At 27.9% G+C, this 18,652-nt stretch overlaps 1 protein-coding gene across 1 annotated transcript in view; it reads right to left on the bottom strand.

The window, feature by feature from the left end:
- Nucleotides 1-17,989, bottom strand: part of LOC142323021 (uncharacterized) — a 31,061-nt gene extending 13,072 nt beyond the window's left edge. Inside the window, exon 1 of the mRNA XM_075362119.1 lies at nucleotides 17,860-17,989. The gene's annotated coding sequence lies outside the window, so the exon portion shown is untranslated. The remainder of the gene's footprint in view (nucleotides 1-17,859) is intronic.
- Nucleotides 17,990-18,652: the final 663 nt, after the last annotated feature.

An 18,652-nucleotide genomic window follows, 5' to 3' on the forward strand; every position in this document is an offset into this window, starting at 1 on the left:
ATATTCTAATCAACCAGCATCAATTAATCTATATCTAAAATAACAAAATTTAAAAAATCGATTAAAAAAAAATTCAGAAGAATAAAAATTCAAAAACCATACTAAAAAAACTAAAAAAATAAAAGTAAACCAAACCAAAATAAAAATATAAAGAACCTAATACATCAAAAAACAAGAAAAAAAAAATAAAGGAATTAACCTAAAGTCAAAAGACAAAATAAAAAAAAAAATCATCCTCAAATAATCAAAACATAAAAGAACCAACAAATAAACAAGAAAAATATAAAAATAAAAGAGAAATGTTTATATATAAACTATAAGAAAAATTAATATAAGGAAAAAAAAAGAATCAGAAGAAAATAAATAATAAATTAAACGTAAACTGTAAATAAAAGTAACCCCCCCAAAAAAAAAATTATAACTAAATATAAAAAAAAAACTCTAAAATAAAATCCTTTGAATAAAACCCAGAAAAAAAGGAAATCCACACAAACAAATCAAAGAAACAAAAAATTCTGTACTTACACAAGGACACTGCTTAACTACACCTCCTATAAATCGGATATCCTGACTCCCTAAAAAACAATGAATAAAAATACCAGAACACAAAAAAAGTAATGACTTAAAAACAGCATGAATTAATAAATGAATAAAACAAAGAGACAAAGACCCAAGAGAAAGAGTAAAAAATATAAACCCTAACTGTCTAAGAGTAGAAAAGGTAATAATCTTCTTCAAATCATTTTCTAAACAAGCAGCAAACCCAGATAAAATCATAGTAATTAAAGAAAAAATTATCAAAAAATGAGTATCACAAAAATAAATAAAATAATTAAACCAAATAGTTAAATAAACACCAGAAGTTACCAAAGTAGAAGAATGAACCAAAGAAGAGACAGGAGTAGGGGCTGCTATAGCTGAACCATAGCAACCAAACACAAAAGGGAAATTGGACACTTTTAGTAAAAGTAGCAAGTAAAACTAAATAAACCAAATTAATAAAATCTACATTAGAAAAATAAATATAAAAAATATAATGAAAAGAACCAAAATTAATAAATAAACCAATACACAAAATTAAAAATACATCACCTACACGATTTATTAACAAGGTAATAAGACCAGAATATAAAGATACTCTATTCTGATAATAAATAACTAAACAATAAGAAACTAGTCCAAGACCATCCCAACCTAATAACAAACAAATAAAATCAGGTATTAAAATAAAAAAAACCATACTTTAAATAAATAAAAAAAAACAAATAATAAAATCGAACTAAATTTAAATCACCTCTTATATAACCAAGACTATAAAATAAAACACAACCTCTAATTAAAAACCCAAAAGACATAAAAAAACAAGAAATTCAATCAAAAAGAAAAATTAAACTCATAGAAAAGGAATTAAAAAAAAAACAATCACTCAAAAAAAAAAAAAATCATATTCAAATAAATAAATACAAAAAAAAAAAAAAAACGCAACAAGAACCTTTAAATCTCTTTGAATTATGCAGAATATTCTAACAAAAAAACAACCAAATAAACAAACACTAACAAAAAAATAACCATAATTAAATAAAAAATAATAAATATAACCTAAACAACGAATAAATCCATATCCCCATACCCCCCCTAACTTTAATATTACACCAGCTAAAATTATAGAACCTGAAGTAGGAGCCTCTACATGAGCCCTGGGCAACCAAAAATGAAATCCAAATAAGGGAAACCTGATCAAAAAATAAAATAAAATAATAAACATCAAATAATTATTTAATAAAAAATCAAAAAATAAATAATTAAAATAACCATAAAAACTATTTAAGTAAAAAATTCTAAACAAAAAAGGGAAAGAACCAAAAAGAGTATAAAAAATTTTTAAAAACCCTGCTCTTAAACGCTCAGGTTGATACCCTCATCCAAAAATTAATAAAAATAAAGGAATTAATCTACACTCAAAAAAAAAAAAAATAAATTAAAAAAATCAATAACAATAAAATCCAAAACTAAAAAAAACAACAAGAAGTGAAAACAAAAAAGATAAATTTTTTAGACAAAAAATCAAAATAATAATGTAAATAAACAGATAATAAAGCAATAATAAAAATTCAAATACTTAAACAACAAAAAATATATGATACCCTATCAATTATAAAAAAATAAGAAATAGAAATAAAAAAGTAAAAAAAAAAGAAATAAGCCCAGCAGATAAATAAACCAATTATTTACAGTACAAAAAAGGATTAAAGAAAACAAAAAAAAAATAAATTTTAACATAAAATCAATCTATCTAAATAATCTCTTCTAGAATTACGAATTAAAAAAACCAATAAAGAAAGTCCCAAAACACCATCACAGACCCCGAACACCAGATAAATAATCAAAATAACCCATAAATCCAAAAGTAAAAAAAAAATAAAAGAGTAGTAATTCAAGACCTAAAAGACATAAAAGAAAATGCCTGCGAACAAATAAAAACATGATTAATCTAAAAAAATAACCAAAAAAATAAATAATTATCATAAGTAAAAGTTTAAGATAGTTTAAAAAACAATGAAAAAAAATTATCTAAACAAAATCAGTAAAGAAAAAATCATCTTTAGTATCCAAAACTAATATTTTATATTAAAATACTTACTGAATTTTCACAAAATACATAATTTTATTAAATATTATTTTATCCCCAATATTAAAACACCCCATGTCATAAGGATCAATATTAATTTTCCAAACAGCCCTAATGTGTAGAAATCATTCCACTATAATAAAGTCATCATGATACCTTTACATCATATTTTTAACAACAGTAGGAGGACTATACATATATACAGTATATTGATATACATATCAAGAATTGCATCAAATGAAAAATTCAAGCCAAGAACAACATTTTTTTCAATTTGACTAATATCAATATTAACAACAATGATAGTGAGCAAACTAGACCCAACCATGGACACGGTTATTAAATTAAATGAAACAAAGGAATTAATGACCGAATTAACTGAAGAAAAATCAACAAGAAAATTTTTTAGAATATATAAAATAAATATTACACTCACAATGATAACAATTTTAATTATTACAATAATCTCAGTGAATAATATTGTGAGAACATTTGAAGGACCATTAAAAAAACTTATGTTTAAACCAGTACGAAAATCAAGATCACTAAATTCCTTTTTAATTGATCTACCAAGACCATCAAATATCTCATTATGATGAAATTTTGGATCGCTTCTAGGAATATGTTTAATAATTTAAATTATCTCAGGATTATTGCTAGCCATACATTATTCTCCAAGAATTGACAAGGCTTTTAAAAGAATTGTACACATTACACGAGAAGTAAATTACGGTTGAATAATTCGAAATATTCATGCAAATGGGGAATCATTATTCTTCATTTTAATCTTTATGCATACAGGACGAGGAATATACTATGGATCATTTAAATTAAAAAAAAAAACATGGATATTCGGATCAATAATTCTTTTAACATTAATAGCAACTGCATTTATAGGATATGTATTACCATGAGGACAAATATCATTTTGAGGAGCAACAGTAATTACAAACTTAATTTCAGCAATTCCCTACATAGGAGAAATAGTAGTTTAATGAGTATGAGGGGGATTTGCAGTAGACAACCCTACACTAAACCGATTTTTTACATTTCACTTCATTATACCTTTTATCCTATCAATAATAGTAATATTACATTTAATATTTCTACACGAATCAGGATCCTCAAACCCACTAGGTATAAAAAACAATATTGATAAAATTCCATTCCATCCTTACTTTACAACAAAAGATATTATAGGAATAGTAACAACAATAATAATTTTTATAATAATAATCAATACAAATCCATTCCTTACTATAGACCCAGAAAACTTTACCCCAGCCAACCCACTGAGAACACCCCCCACCCCCACCCTCCATATTCAACCTGAATGATACTTCCTTTTCGCATACTCAATTTTACGATCAATTCCAAGAAAACTGATAGGGGTAGTCACGAACGGTGCTGTCAAATCTGGACTAGGCGCGGGGTTCGCCTTTCTACGGTTTCGGTCAGTTAGTTTGAGCGAATCGTGTTAGGTTGGATGTGAAGATGTCCGTCTGAGGCCTACGTGAAGGCGAAATTTGATTTATATTTTAAGGATGCAAATGTCTGTCCAGGCATTTACATCGGTGGCATCCCGAACGAGGCTTGGCTGATGACTGTGAGATGTAATCAGTTAGAGCGTCTAAAGACGACCTAAAGTGATGAGGAAGCCCCTCAGGGCTCGGAACGGAGGGGTTGGTTTCAGGACCAGTAACGTCACAAGGTGAGTGTCTTCCCCCTACGGGGTTGGGATGGCTAACGGTTAGGGGTTCTCAGTTGTGTCTATGTAACTTAGTAATGTGGTCTTTCTACATAAGAACTTTTTGAAAATTATATGGATGTATGGGATTCGGCTCTGGGGGACGATTAGTGACAGCAATATTAATGTGATCCAAAGGTTACAGAACAAGATACTGAGGATGGCCCAACTGCCTTGGTTTGTCAGGAATTGTGATATACATGAATATCTAGGGATTCCGCATGTTTGGAATGAGGTTAATCATTTCAGTTCTAAATACATGATTAGGATAAATAGACATATAAATCCCCTTGCTTTGAATCTGCTAGATAACAGGATGATGAAATTATTAGACGATTGAAAATGCTGGACCTTATCGATGGTCGTTGAAGATACTCTATTTTCATGTCTCCTTTTTCTTTGGTACTTTTTGTACCTAGTGCATTTACCTGTTTCTGTTACTATTCTTTGTTTCCATTGTTGCTACCTATTTAGTATTATTATTTTAATGTTATTAATATTTGTCGTATTCTTGCTTTGCATTTACCTATATTTGCTTATTTTGCCAGCCTTTTATTTATGACTTCGTTTAATTTTTCATTCGTTCATTTATCTACCTGTGTTCATATGTGCTTGAGGATTTTCTGTTTGATAAAAAACATCACATGCGAATTGAATGTGTTGGACTCATGAGATTCATAGATTGAACAAGTTTTAGAACCCAGTGATGATACTGTTTATTACATAATGAGTGGGATTCAGGAGAATCCCACTAATTACTGGATCTTGGTTGTTACTATATATTTATATACTTATTAACATGGACATTTACTGTAATTATAATCATTTACTGCTTGTTTTCGAGAGGGTTCATATCATTGGATGGCCTTCTCTCATGTGATATTTTAATATATTATTTAATTATGGTTTCATCAGGAGAGATTGATTGTAAATTTTTTTTCTTCATCAAAAAACATTACTAGAGTTACTGATGAATTTGAATGAATACACCAGCACGATGTAAGATCAGAGGGGAGCAATGGCTATTGTGCAGAAGAAAGCAATGGGTATACTATGATTTCTTGAATGTGGATCTGTTACTACTGTTTGTAGATATTATCATTGAGAATATGGCCGTGATCCTCCTAATAACGATTATTAAACAGTATCAGCAGTTTAAGGATATAGGAAGTATAGTACACAAAAGTACTGGCAGACCTCCTAGTAAAGGCAGTTACTTTTATACGGATTTGAATACTAGATTGTTTATACCAGTGTTTTTGGTGGTTGGGTTTCAATTAACCACACATCTCAGGAATGGTTGATCTGAGAATATACAAGACTACACTTCATTTACATTCATACATATCATCCTCATTCATCCTCTGAAGTAATGCCTTAAGGTGGTACCGGAGGCTAAAAAGAAAAAGAAAGAAAGAAGAAAGACCTGCATCTACGGAAGTTGTGGATTGAATAAGAGAAACTTTTCAGAGAAACCCAGTTTATCAAATCATTGTGTGATTTAGAACTGGGAATACCACAATCAACAATTATGAAGGTTCTATGCAAGCGCCTAAAACTTTATGCATTTCAAATTCAGTTGGTGCACGCAATTGCATATGACAATAAACCACACTATTAAAATTTTGTTGTGGACATTGTTGATTAAGTGAACGACGATAATGTGTTTTTAGAAAACGTAATCTTCTCTGATGAGCAGCTACCTCCATGCTTTTGTTCATGTTAACTGTTATACTTTTCAGATTTAGGTAGCGAGAATCCTCATGCTATTTGACAAACACAACATGATAGCCCAAAAATTAATGTTTGGTGTGCTTATAAAGTGATCGGACCATTTTTATTCACTGAGCCAATGGTTACCACCACTAATTATCTATTCATGTTACAGGAATATGCAGTATCACAAATTGAACATCAGTAATCCAATGTTTACTTCCAACAAGATAATGGGTGCACTACCAAAATTGGGTTTAAATGTTAGGGACTACCTACATGAACTAGTTCCTCAACGTTGGATTGGCTGTGATGGACCAATTCTCTGTCTACCTCAATTCCCTAATATTATGCCATTTGATTTATTTAGGGGTTTGTCAAAGACAGGGTGTATATCTTTTATAATGGGTGGCATGAAATTTAATATGGTCTAGACATTTTATGCACCATAAAAGCTGCTCATGTGGAACTTGTTTGGATTAATAAGTGTTGTAAACAAAACTGTTTTCATTTCACTAATTAATCCATTAACATGTTGATGTTATTGAAAAAAATTATAATCTACCTCTACAGAGTTCTGATTAGATGTACAATATAGTTTTTAAGTCTAACAAAATTTGGCAATTTCCACGGCAGAGTTTTAGTTTCTGTCTTTGGTCTGGAAGATTACAGCCAAGAGTGGTATTTTACGCATGTTACAAACATCCATACTTCATTTCCTCTAGTAAATTACTGCCATAAAAAGTGTCCGGCCAGTAAAAATTCTGACAAATCCCTCTTACCTAACAATAGAATATCTGGTAAAAATTTTAGTTAAAAGAAAAGTAAATTTTAAATAGGTACACTGAATATAATAACTTTGAAATTTTGTCTTAACTATAAAGAGAACTGAGTTCAGATTAAAAAAATATATGCAGCAAATGTAATGAGAATATATTTTTTTTCACAAGTTTTGAGAATGTTGCCAGTGAAGCACAAGTTCAGTCTATCACAATCTTGTTTTAAAAGTTTATTTTAAGAGCTTGATTTTTCTGGAAATCAACAATATTTTTCTTTACCTTTTCATAACCAAACATTTTTTTCAAAATTATATAAATTTTTTTTAAACTTTCAGAAATCCAGCAGAAAAATATCCATCAAATGATTCTGACAGCATTTCCAAATCTGTCAAAATTTATTCACATATAGTAAAAGTTATGGGTCTGGTGTTATCAGGAATCTCTTCCAGCGAAGGACAATTTGACGGACTGAAATTAAATGAAAACAACTGATACTACTACTACTACTAACTTTCTAATTACTAATTAGTAACTAGAAAAAATAAATTGGTAATTAGTAATTTACTAACTCTCTCATGGCACACTAATTTTGAATTTTGAATCAAATTTTGAATCATGATTTCTCATTCAAGGACACTAGCCGTTCATTACTGGATCCTTCTAAAAAATGTAATAAACATATCTGCTGTTACAAATTAAAATTCAAGTGAGGTATAGCATTTACAAAGGAAAAATTTATCAGAGAGTAATATAAACTTTAAAAAATGTATTATGGAAATTAAAGTTGCTACTTTGAAAAATTATTGTCAGTGGTAAAAACTACAACAAATATGACTGCTTGAACAGAACAACTAGATAAACTAGTTACTAATTTGATAATTTTATCTGTATATGTTATACTGTAATGTTACTACAGCTAATACACCACTGTTATTAAGACACCTAACAGACACATTTTCCTTCAAATAATAATAATAATAACATCTGAATACAATCTCTTAAGCATTCATCTATATGATATAGCCTTCATTCAAGTTTGCTTATCTTATAGCTTTTTATAATATTTTTACTACAGAACCTCACAAGGTTCATTAAATTACAGAGGAGGTTTAATTTAACCAAGTTACATCAGTAATTAACCCACTGGGTTGGTTTAGGGGTGAATGTGTCTTTGCAAATCAGCTGATCTGGATGTCGAGAGTTACAGCGTTCAAGTCCTAGTAAAGATAATTACTTTTATACGGATTTAAATATTAGATCGTGGATATTGGTGTTCTTTGGTGGTTGGGTTTCAATTAACCACACATCTCAGGAATGGTCGACCTGAGACTGTACAAGACTACACTTCACTTACACGCATACATATCATCCTCATTTGACTAATACCTGATGGTAATTCCCAGAAGCTAAACAGGAAAAAGGAAGTTACATCAGTAATTACTTATCGTGCTGCTCATATAAAAGAAGTACATGTAATGACTAGCTCAACATAAACATTTATTTGCAACATTTTAAAAGGCAATGATATAATTTTTTTTATAATTATTCCTTGTTTATTTAAATTTGAGCTGTAACTTATCATATAATCATAAACAAAAAAAATTAATAATATAATAATATTTTAATTAACTATCTCATCAAATTAAAAATCTAGTTTGAGAAATTATAAAACAATATTAAAAAAAGTTATAAGAAGACTGAACTTGAATGAAGGCTATATCACATAGATGAATGCTTAAGAGACTGTATTCAATGTTACTATTATTATTTTGTATTTTTAAGTTTGGTTTTAAGTTTTTCTTTTCTACTTTCTGTATTTTCTTTTTGTATATGTACACCGAACTCCATAAAGATGTCTTGACATCTCTGCAGAGTATTGTTTACACAATGTCAATGTACTTTTTTACTATGTAACCTAATATTAAATAAATAAATACTACATATAAATGTAGAAAATCAACTACAACCACACTAGCTGAATCGTAAAATTGTTACTCAAAAGTATGAATCCTGTTATTATTTTTCTAAATTCAAATATAATAGAAATAGGTATAAAAAAGTACTGTAAATGTATTAAAAAAATCTGCAAAATATTTAAATAATAAAAATGTAAAAGATTACTGAAGAGTTAAGAATATGAATTTTTTTAAATTATACTGGATTCTTCAAAATTGAACTAAAATTCACATTAAATTCTTCATTCTTTTTTAAACAGAGGTTAAAATAAGTTGTGTAAAAACACTATAACAAATAAAACATAAAAATAATAAATGTATTATTAAAGCAATTAAAATCAATGAATTCATTCAACTTAAATCACAGAAGAAAGAAGAAACTTGTAATGTTTCTTATGTATAACAAACTACATTTTCACTAAATATCAGACAAATAAAACATAAAAGGAGTTAATAAATAAATTTAAAAAAAATACATAAAACATCTATATTTTCAGTAAAGCTTTCCAAATCAGACATTGGTTGAGAATGCAAACTGTTCACTATTTAGTAAAAGTATAGAAATTAAGATCAATTAATGCAACAGAAACAATAAGTAATCTAACTTGTAAGAACAGAACTTTACTATTGATGAAAATTCAAAGTAAAAATGTTTGTCCAACATTGATTTTTTTTTTTAGTCTATTTTGTTATCTGTTTATAAAATAAATCAATCAGTTCAAAAATTAAATCAAATGAAAAACAAATTAAAATAAAAAAATCAAATACAGTAAAATCATTAAAACCTAGTTTGATAACAATTTCTAGAGCTTTCCTGCTTATTAAAATTTGAAAGTAAGTTTATTAACATGAACCTGAATAACCATTTATATATCAAACTATAACTGCTACGGCTGGTATTTTGGAAAAGGTAAAAGTAATTTTCAGATTACCTCTTCAAAATATCATGTTTGGTTTTGAGAATATTATTTGAGTTTCCTGATGACAAAACCTATCACCATGTCATGTGCACTTTCCTTTTCATACAGATTTATATCTTCCACTTTCCGTTTTTATGTTAAAAATTTGTGCTTTAGGAATCTTTTGTACAAAGATTAAAATTTGTAAAAACTGTACAAAAAATAAATTAAAAAAAGTACTGTACTTATATTCAATCTCTGCACAGATAGCAATGCACAACTGGTGTCTTAATGTTAACATTTTTGTTACTGGTATGTAAAATGTCATTCGCATACAATAGATAAACAAACGGTTGCAATTTCTGTGAAAATATAAGAAAAACTGATTAATTTTATTCCTATTATCTGTTGTTTTGAAGTGATTATGGTCTAATATCTAACTTAAATGTTTACATTGTTATAGAGAAAATAATGTTGTTGAGAAATGTTTCACCCATTATATCTGGTATAAAGCAGTAAATTGAGAGCTTTTCAACGATGTATCATAACTGGTATTTATTTTCATTGATTCCAGATTTATAGCCAAATAAAATTCTAATCAATGAAATATTTGGATCTGACAAGGGAAGGCATATCAGTTCAAATCAATTTCATCTCCTTTTAATTTTTAATTTAAATATATTGATTTATTAATAATAATTATTAATCTATGATTGTAAAAAAAATTTTACAATGAGTAATTCAATAACAAAAAAGAAAAATATGAAAAAATACAATAAAGTTATTAATGAAATAAAATATTATGTACTTTTCATTTAAAAAAAATGTGTATATATAATTTAATAGGTGTACAAGGAAGTCTGTGGTGTCCACATTCTTTGTGCCTTCTAATAATCCTTAAGTAATGTTTAATCATCCCTTCTCTTTTTGTATGTCGCATTTAGTTGGCTTTGGTATTTTGGATTTTCTGATTATACTTTTACTTTTATTTGTTCACAATTTTTCATTTTCACCCTCTTGAAAATGATTTTTCACCTGATAAATTTTTTTGTGATTAATTAACCTAAAAAGCTTAAAGTTTGTGAATCCAGTGTTAATTCTGTTGCTATCGAAAAGACACAAAGTTCCAAGATTTGAAAAATGCCATGCCAGACTAGGATTCAAATCTTGGAACTCTAGATGAAAGGCTAAGGTACTATCACTATGCCGCAGAGGTCAGCGCATAAACTTAGTCAATGTTTGTTCAACCTCCTCCATACCTGCATTTCAGATTTCTCCAACCTTTTTTTTAATTCTTTTGCTCAGTGCATTTCACAGCCACACAGCAGTATATTCTAATGTAACACTGGATTAAATGTTTATCATTTCACTATGCAGTAACTGTTTCTGTCAATTAAATGCTTCTTTGGCTATTATTCTTTTGTTTTTATTCCATTTTCGTATTTGTAAACTTTTTTTAACACACTACATAAAGCACCTATACTGTTTTACTTGCTCAAGTTTTCATCCTTTGTGTAGACATGTATTCTTCATTTACTACCCTCATTACTTTTGTTTTTTAAGATTCATTTTAGTGCTGTCATAATGTCTTCTAATTTTCTAATAATTTGTCATAAAACTGGTGGTTTATTTATTTTTTCTATATTTCAAACCAATTTTCTTTAAAATATTCAACTTTTTTTTCCATTCTGTATTACCAAATGCCTTCTCTACATCTACAAATATAAACTGGTTTTATTCCTTTTAAGCTGGTTTCTAAAATTGACTTATGAAAGAGAATGGACAAAGATAGCTGTACTCTTTTCTTAACCAAACTAGTGTTCATCTGATAATGATAATCTGATAATGAACAATACAGTAATGGATGTTAACATTTCTTTTTCAGTTAAGTGAAAACTTAAATAAATGTTTGTTTCATAGTAGTGATAACATAAAAGTAGAAATAAATTTAATTAGTAAACATTTATGTAGATTTAGGTCATTACAGTAATAGTGCCTAATAATAATAATAATAATAAAAATTGTTATTTTTATTTAGTAGAGATGTTTGTAAAGTGATCATTATTACCAATAGGAAGTAAAAAAATAAAAATGGTAAAAATGTTTTAACTAATGTAGGAGTTGTGTATTTGTGGCTACATAAGCAATTGATTACAAATAAAGCAAACTTATTAAATAAAATGTACACGGGTAATGAGTAATTATATTGTACCCAAAATATTTTTTTTCATTTTATTATTAAGGAATAACTTCCTATTTTCCATAATATTAAAATCTCAGTACTAATGGTTTAACTATTTATGCTAAATAGGAATGTATATCTCATAAGGAGCAATGATTACTGTACTACATTATTATACAGATACATATTGTATGAAATACTTTTATACACACTTAACTATTTGAATAACTAACATAAAAAAATTTATTTCATTTTTATATAATTAGAATAAAAGTAAAAATAATAAAAATCAAACTTTTGCAATAATAAGAGTTAATTATTGTTGAGAATTAATTTGAATTGTTAATTATCTCTCTTTAACAGAGTAACTTGAAATACTATTTGAAAATTTGCACAACACAAATTTCAACAGTGAGGAGGAGTTTATTGTGTAATTTATATTATTATACTGTAAGGGCTTTATTCATACAGAGAAAGTGTAACTGACAATTTGAACTAAAATGAGATCTCTCAGATCTTAAGGAAATAGCTATGATTTGATTGTATCCAGTATGAAATTGCTTTTAATTAGCAGATGCACTTTCATCATGCTGACGTCTCATACTATTGTACAGTAAAATACAGGAAAGCGCACACTGATGACTTTCTGTTATATGAAAATTATTCACTTTGGTTGAACTTACTGATCTGAATATACTTTATCAGTCCAAGGTTTACAATATATTTATCCATTGTTTACGATAATACACAATTGGTCATAATGTGTTTATTTATCCGAAAGCAGCCACTTAAGTTGTATTAAAGAACTGTATGTTTGATATATTCAAGTAAGTTTAAAAAATAACCTTTATATAAAGATAAATTAAAATAAAAAAAAACCTGTGTAGAAAAATACCTTCTTAATAATTTAAATTAAAAATTTTAAAAACTGATGACAAATTAAAACCATAATTAACAACTTATTAAAACTTATTTGGTGCAGATTAAAAAAGTTAAAATTTAAAAAAGAAATAAAAAAAATACTTTTTAGGATTTTTTAGAAGTTAATTTTATTATTTATAAAAAAATAAATTAGTTTTACTTTTATGTAAAATACTTGGCCAGGCCTATAATGCATTGCCTGCATGAAAAAAGAAATACAAATACAAGAAGCCTGTGAATTGTTTGAAATAAGAGTGGAAACAAAACAATGTAAAGAGACTGTCAAGTGTGAGCTAAGGGCTGTTTGGAATAATATGTATTATGTTTTCCAACTAATTTGCCTGAATATTCATACTTTAAAACTAACTTTATACTTTAGAATGACATCATGCCAGAATGATATTATTCTGTAAAAATCCAATGAAAATGATAAAAATGTTTTTAACTTTAAAAACACATATAAATATTTTGTTTAAAAACCTTTTACTTAAGCTATCTCAACAAAATTAATAATGGGATCACCCAAAAATTACCCTGTGCCAAAATTATCTGTATACAAAAATATTAAAATATATTACTAATCTTCAAAATTTTGACAAGAACAACACTATTAATATTAACAGTAATATAATACTGGTTATCTTATAAGCGATTAATTTTCCACTGTTTGCGCAAATGGATTTAGCCCCAAAGCTGATCATAGCTATTTACAGCTGTGATGTTGGAGGACACTGAAAAAATTAACTTAAACATATTCTTATTTTAATTGTATGCCTGTTTCTAATGTTTCTTTGGTCAGTGAGGTTAAATTGATATAAATATCTAAGAATAGTTTATATCCGAGACAATAAAAAAGACTACTGAACTATAATAGAGATTATATTCCATTGCAAAGCAGTGTAGTCTCAAAATAAAAATAAATCAATACGGTTATGTTTTTCTTTATACACAAATGTGTTTTTTTGCCGAGTGATGTATTTAATCTGGTGAGTGCCCATGAAACCAAGTCAATGTGACCAAAATTATATAAAACTGAATGAAAAAAGTGCTTTCACTGAAGCTAAAGTTTTCCTTATATACTGGATGTCTGAGAATTATCTGAACAAATTTGATATTAAGTAAATAATTTATTTATCAAGATACAAAAACAGGTAGTATAAATTTAGAAACTGAAAGGTTTCTTTTTTACCTGTAATCAAAGACATTCAATGAGTGCACCATTAGTAATTCACAAAATATCAAACCGGTAATCAATTTTATGTCATGTTCAATGCAACAAATCCACATCTATGAATTAAAATGCATTAACAATCCTTTCCTTAAGATCATCAATATTCACTACACGAGTTTTGTATACATTATCCTTGATAAACCCCATAAGAAAAAAATCACATGAAGTTATATCTGGTGATGGAGGTGGCCAAGCAACTGGTCCATCACGTTCAATCCAGCAATTTGGGAATGTGTTGCTGAGGGATTTGCACACTAATAAACCGCGATGAGGCGGTGCTCCATCTTGTTGGTATCTGATTTTGGGTTGTAACTCTTCAAGCCGAGGTTAAACAAATCCTTTTAATTAGTCCAAATGGATAATCGCTTTAACTGCTATTTCTGCAAAGCGAAAAGGTCCAGTCACACAATCGTGAAGCAGTCCGCACTAAACTCTAATTTTTGGGCATAATATGGTCAAGTGTAACATATGGGTTCTCTGATCCTCATATTTGAACGTTCTGACTTCACTTTTCCAGACACGTGAAATGTAGCCGCATCTGACAACAACTCTTTTAAGGTAACAATCATTATTTTCAATTCTTTCAATCATTTCTATGGCAAATCTCTTTCTAGCAGTGTGATATTGTGATGTAATTTGCTGCAATATTTGCAATTTATAAGGATGTAATTTTCTTTAAAACATTGTGAAATGTAGATCGTGGAAGATTTAATTTGTGAGCTGCACTGAACTGAAGTCAACTGAGTTGACTTCTCAGGGCTGTGAACAAAAAATGATGAATGATCTCCATTTTTTCATCTGATATTCTGGGTTTGCCTGCACCCTTCTTATGTTCAACACTGCCAGTTTCTTAAAATTTATCATATCATGAACAAATACTTAGGGTGGCTCTAAGTTATACTGAGTTCTAAAATTATGTCAAACTTGTGTGTTTGATTTTGTTTCAATAAACTACTCTATGCATTGTGTTTTCATTTGTGGATTTACGACGACTGATATATCTGGTTTTTTTATGCAATCACAGCGCTATCTAGTATTTGCCGAGAAAATCTTTATGAGTTACCTCTTAAAGAGAGCCCAACCATTCATTAATATGACTAACACTAATTGATTAATATTAATGACTGTTATTCAGTCACTGTTATAATTTATAATAATACACATTTTTTTCTGGTAACTATACCATCTGGTAATACAGTCATCAACTGGTAATGCATGAAGAATCTGTGGATAAATGAAACCTTGTCATTCCTCTATATTCCTATTTGAAGTATATAATCTCTTGCAGCTCACCCAAAATGTATAATTACATTTCAAAAAGATACAAAAATATGCTGTCAAATTGTTGTTTGGTATAGGAAGTACGAAAAAGTATGTAAAAGAAGAAGAAGAAGAAGTATGTAAAAGACAATTAGAAAATTAAAAGTGTTAACTTATCCTTGTTTTTATATTGATGAATGTGCACCATCTTTGCTAAAAAGAATACACTTATTCTTAAAAAAAATAATTAAAAAAATCTCCCTCTATTAAACCAGACAATACAACTGTTTTTATGTAACCTGAATACACTACTTCAGCTTACTTTGGGCTTATTACTCCCATTGTCATTTTTAATAAATTACTGAACCGCTTAAAAAATTTTCCCATCAATTTATTTAGATTCAATCAATTTTTTTTTTTATAGAAACAATTTTACATATCAATGAATAAATAAAATAATATAATATAAATTAATAAAAAAAAAAAAAAATGCTGAGTTTTCTGCATCCTGATGTGTACATAAATGGACTCAAATAATTTTCATTTATGTCTTTTCAGTTACAATCATTTTTTTAGTTATTTATATGTAGTATTTTCATGTTTTAACTAACATTTTTTTCACGTGATTATGTTTTAAATAACTAATTTGAACTTTAATCATATCTATTTTTTATTTTACAATTAATTGTGTATTTTTAAATGCTGTATTAATAAAATTTCGGAAATTACTTTCCTCAAGGAAATCAGGCTTATGACAGGTAAATTTGACCCAGTTTCATTGTGAGCAGTGTTTGCAGATTGCATTGTTCAATTACAATGTAATTTTTAATGTATTTAGTATTTCATTTGAACCACTATACAAAAATATTACCAAGTACATAAGCAATAAAAAATAACTAATTTTGATTCTAGATAAAGATTTGTAAAAAAGGCTAATAAAAACAAATACAATTAAAATAAAAATACATCTTCACCGATAAAAATAATAGCATGATTCATAAGGTCATATATATTTCACCAACTTTTATTGTAACATCATTGTCTTTCTTCTGCACAGTTTTAGGTTTGATACATGTCAGGCTTGTTACTTTTCATACATTAAAAATTTCATCCCTCGGGAGTGGCTAGAATTAGAATTGGGTATTAACCTGAAGCTGCTAAATGGTAATAAATAATAACTCTTCTGGAAAACTCACAAATAAAAAATATCTTATGACAAAGTGAATAATGGATGGGTATTCAATGATAAAAAATGTTGCCATTTATGTGACAAGTGCTTATCAGCAAGTTAAATAAGACAAAGAGTAAAGAAATTTGAAAACACACCAAATGACAAAATTGAACAATGTTAATATACATAAAAAAAAAACAATTTTTATAAAGTTGCCAACATTTTCAATAAAGTCAGTATAGTTCTTGCAAAATAGAAAAAAATCCCATATTAATAAACAATACAAAACAGAACTTTACAGATTAAACTACAGAAATTACACTAAATACTATTAGCCCAGATATGTGTCAAATGATATGATACATGTTAACTGAGGAAACAACAAAGAAAGCCACTAAATTTAACATTGGAATCAATCTTTATAAATTGCATCTTAGAAACAAGCCATTTATACAAACACATTAATACTGCATGCACATTTTAATGATACATTTTTGTGTTTTTTCAATAGATAACACTAACAATACTGTTCTGCATTAATGATGAAGATGGGACTGGATCATTATTTCGAAAAGGCTTTATGAAAGCATATTTTTGGTTATTTAAAAAGAAAGTTGTAATTGTTATTTTTTATATTGGTACAAACATTATTCCTTAATAGTGATTAATGAATTACACCCAATATATTTATTTATACATGTACACAATATAGATGTACTGTTTGATAATGCAGCTAACCAAACATCTATATATATATATATATATATATATATATATTTTGAACAACCGAAAGGTTAATGATAAAATGTGAATGTTTAATTTTATTAACTACACTCAACTATAACATGGTACAGTTAAAATATCAGTGCACAAATAAAATCATATAATTATGAACTTCTGAAAAGGCATTAAAATTGAAAATAATTGAACTGTTAACACTATTTACAGTTTTTAATTTTATAAAACCATTATTTTATTTTTTTCTATTAACAACGTGTAATTATAGAATGGAAATAATCTAATTTTAAATATTAAAAATAAAAAGATATGTATTATAATCAATCACGTGGTTAATTTTTAATGCACAATAAACGTCAGATTTTATACTAAAGTTTAGGTTAGCTGATAATATTCACGTACAGCAGATAATTTAATAATAAAAAAATGTCACAACATTTAATAAACACCAGATGCAATATAAAATTACACTTTAATTTAAATATTTCTTCTCTACTGCATCTATTATTTTCAAAAAAAAAAAAATGTTCCGTTGAATTAAATATTAGGTACGTTCAATACAGTACAAACGTTTACATGTATGTATAGACGACAGTAAATGTGTCATTTTCAATGAAATTAAAATTTAACTTACATTTTTGCTACTTTCCTTGTAAGGAAATTCGCGAAAAACAAAGTTTGTTTTAAGAGATGTTACATACGTTTTAAGAAACAGGGTAACACTTAATAAACAAAATAATATTTTAAATAAAGATGGGCTTGACGTAAACACAGTCATATTTTGCAAAGTCAATTGAATGCTCGTATTAATTCCTTAAATATTAAAATTTGCTTGGATAACTTATATTTGATGTAAAAATTAAATAATTTAAAGATTTTCTGTAGTCGACTGATCAACAGTCGCGCGTTAAATTTATACGTAAAAGTGTTTAATTTGACTAATGTATTGAGTGAGATGACGGTAGGTGAATTGAATCTGTATTACCGGCAGAGCTGCTGCTGCACTGACGTCAGGCTGTCTTGGGTGTGCTCTCATGAAAGTCTGAAGAGGTATTGATCATACATTTTATGGGGCATAGTTTGAGGCTAGACCCGTATGTTTTTACCCGCCATACACAGCACCTCTCAGCGGCAAAAGCAGACGGACGGATCTGCCGTGCTGACAAACATCACCAGTAGAGGCGCGTGAAGTACCACGTACAATTAGATACAGTCAGTGTATTTTACGTTGTGCATATCAATATACTTCCCGGACCGGTTCAAAAAGGACCTCATTTAAATTTTAAAAGCGTTTTCTGTAAGGTAAGTCTTATAAATTTTAAAACACGCATATACACATCCGGGGTACCGTGCCGTATCTCATTTACCTACTACTTAACCTCTAATTCTAAAATTGTTTAACTTATCTTTTTATTTGCGATTATCAT

Source organism: Lycorma delicatula, chromosome 4, assembly GCF_047948215.1.
Source record: "Lycorma delicatula isolate Av1 chromosome 4, ASM4794821v1, whole genome shotgun sequence".
NCBI classification, from domain to species: domain Eukaryota; kingdom Metazoa; phylum Arthropoda; class Insecta; order Hemiptera; family Fulgoridae; genus Lycorma; species Lycorma delicatula.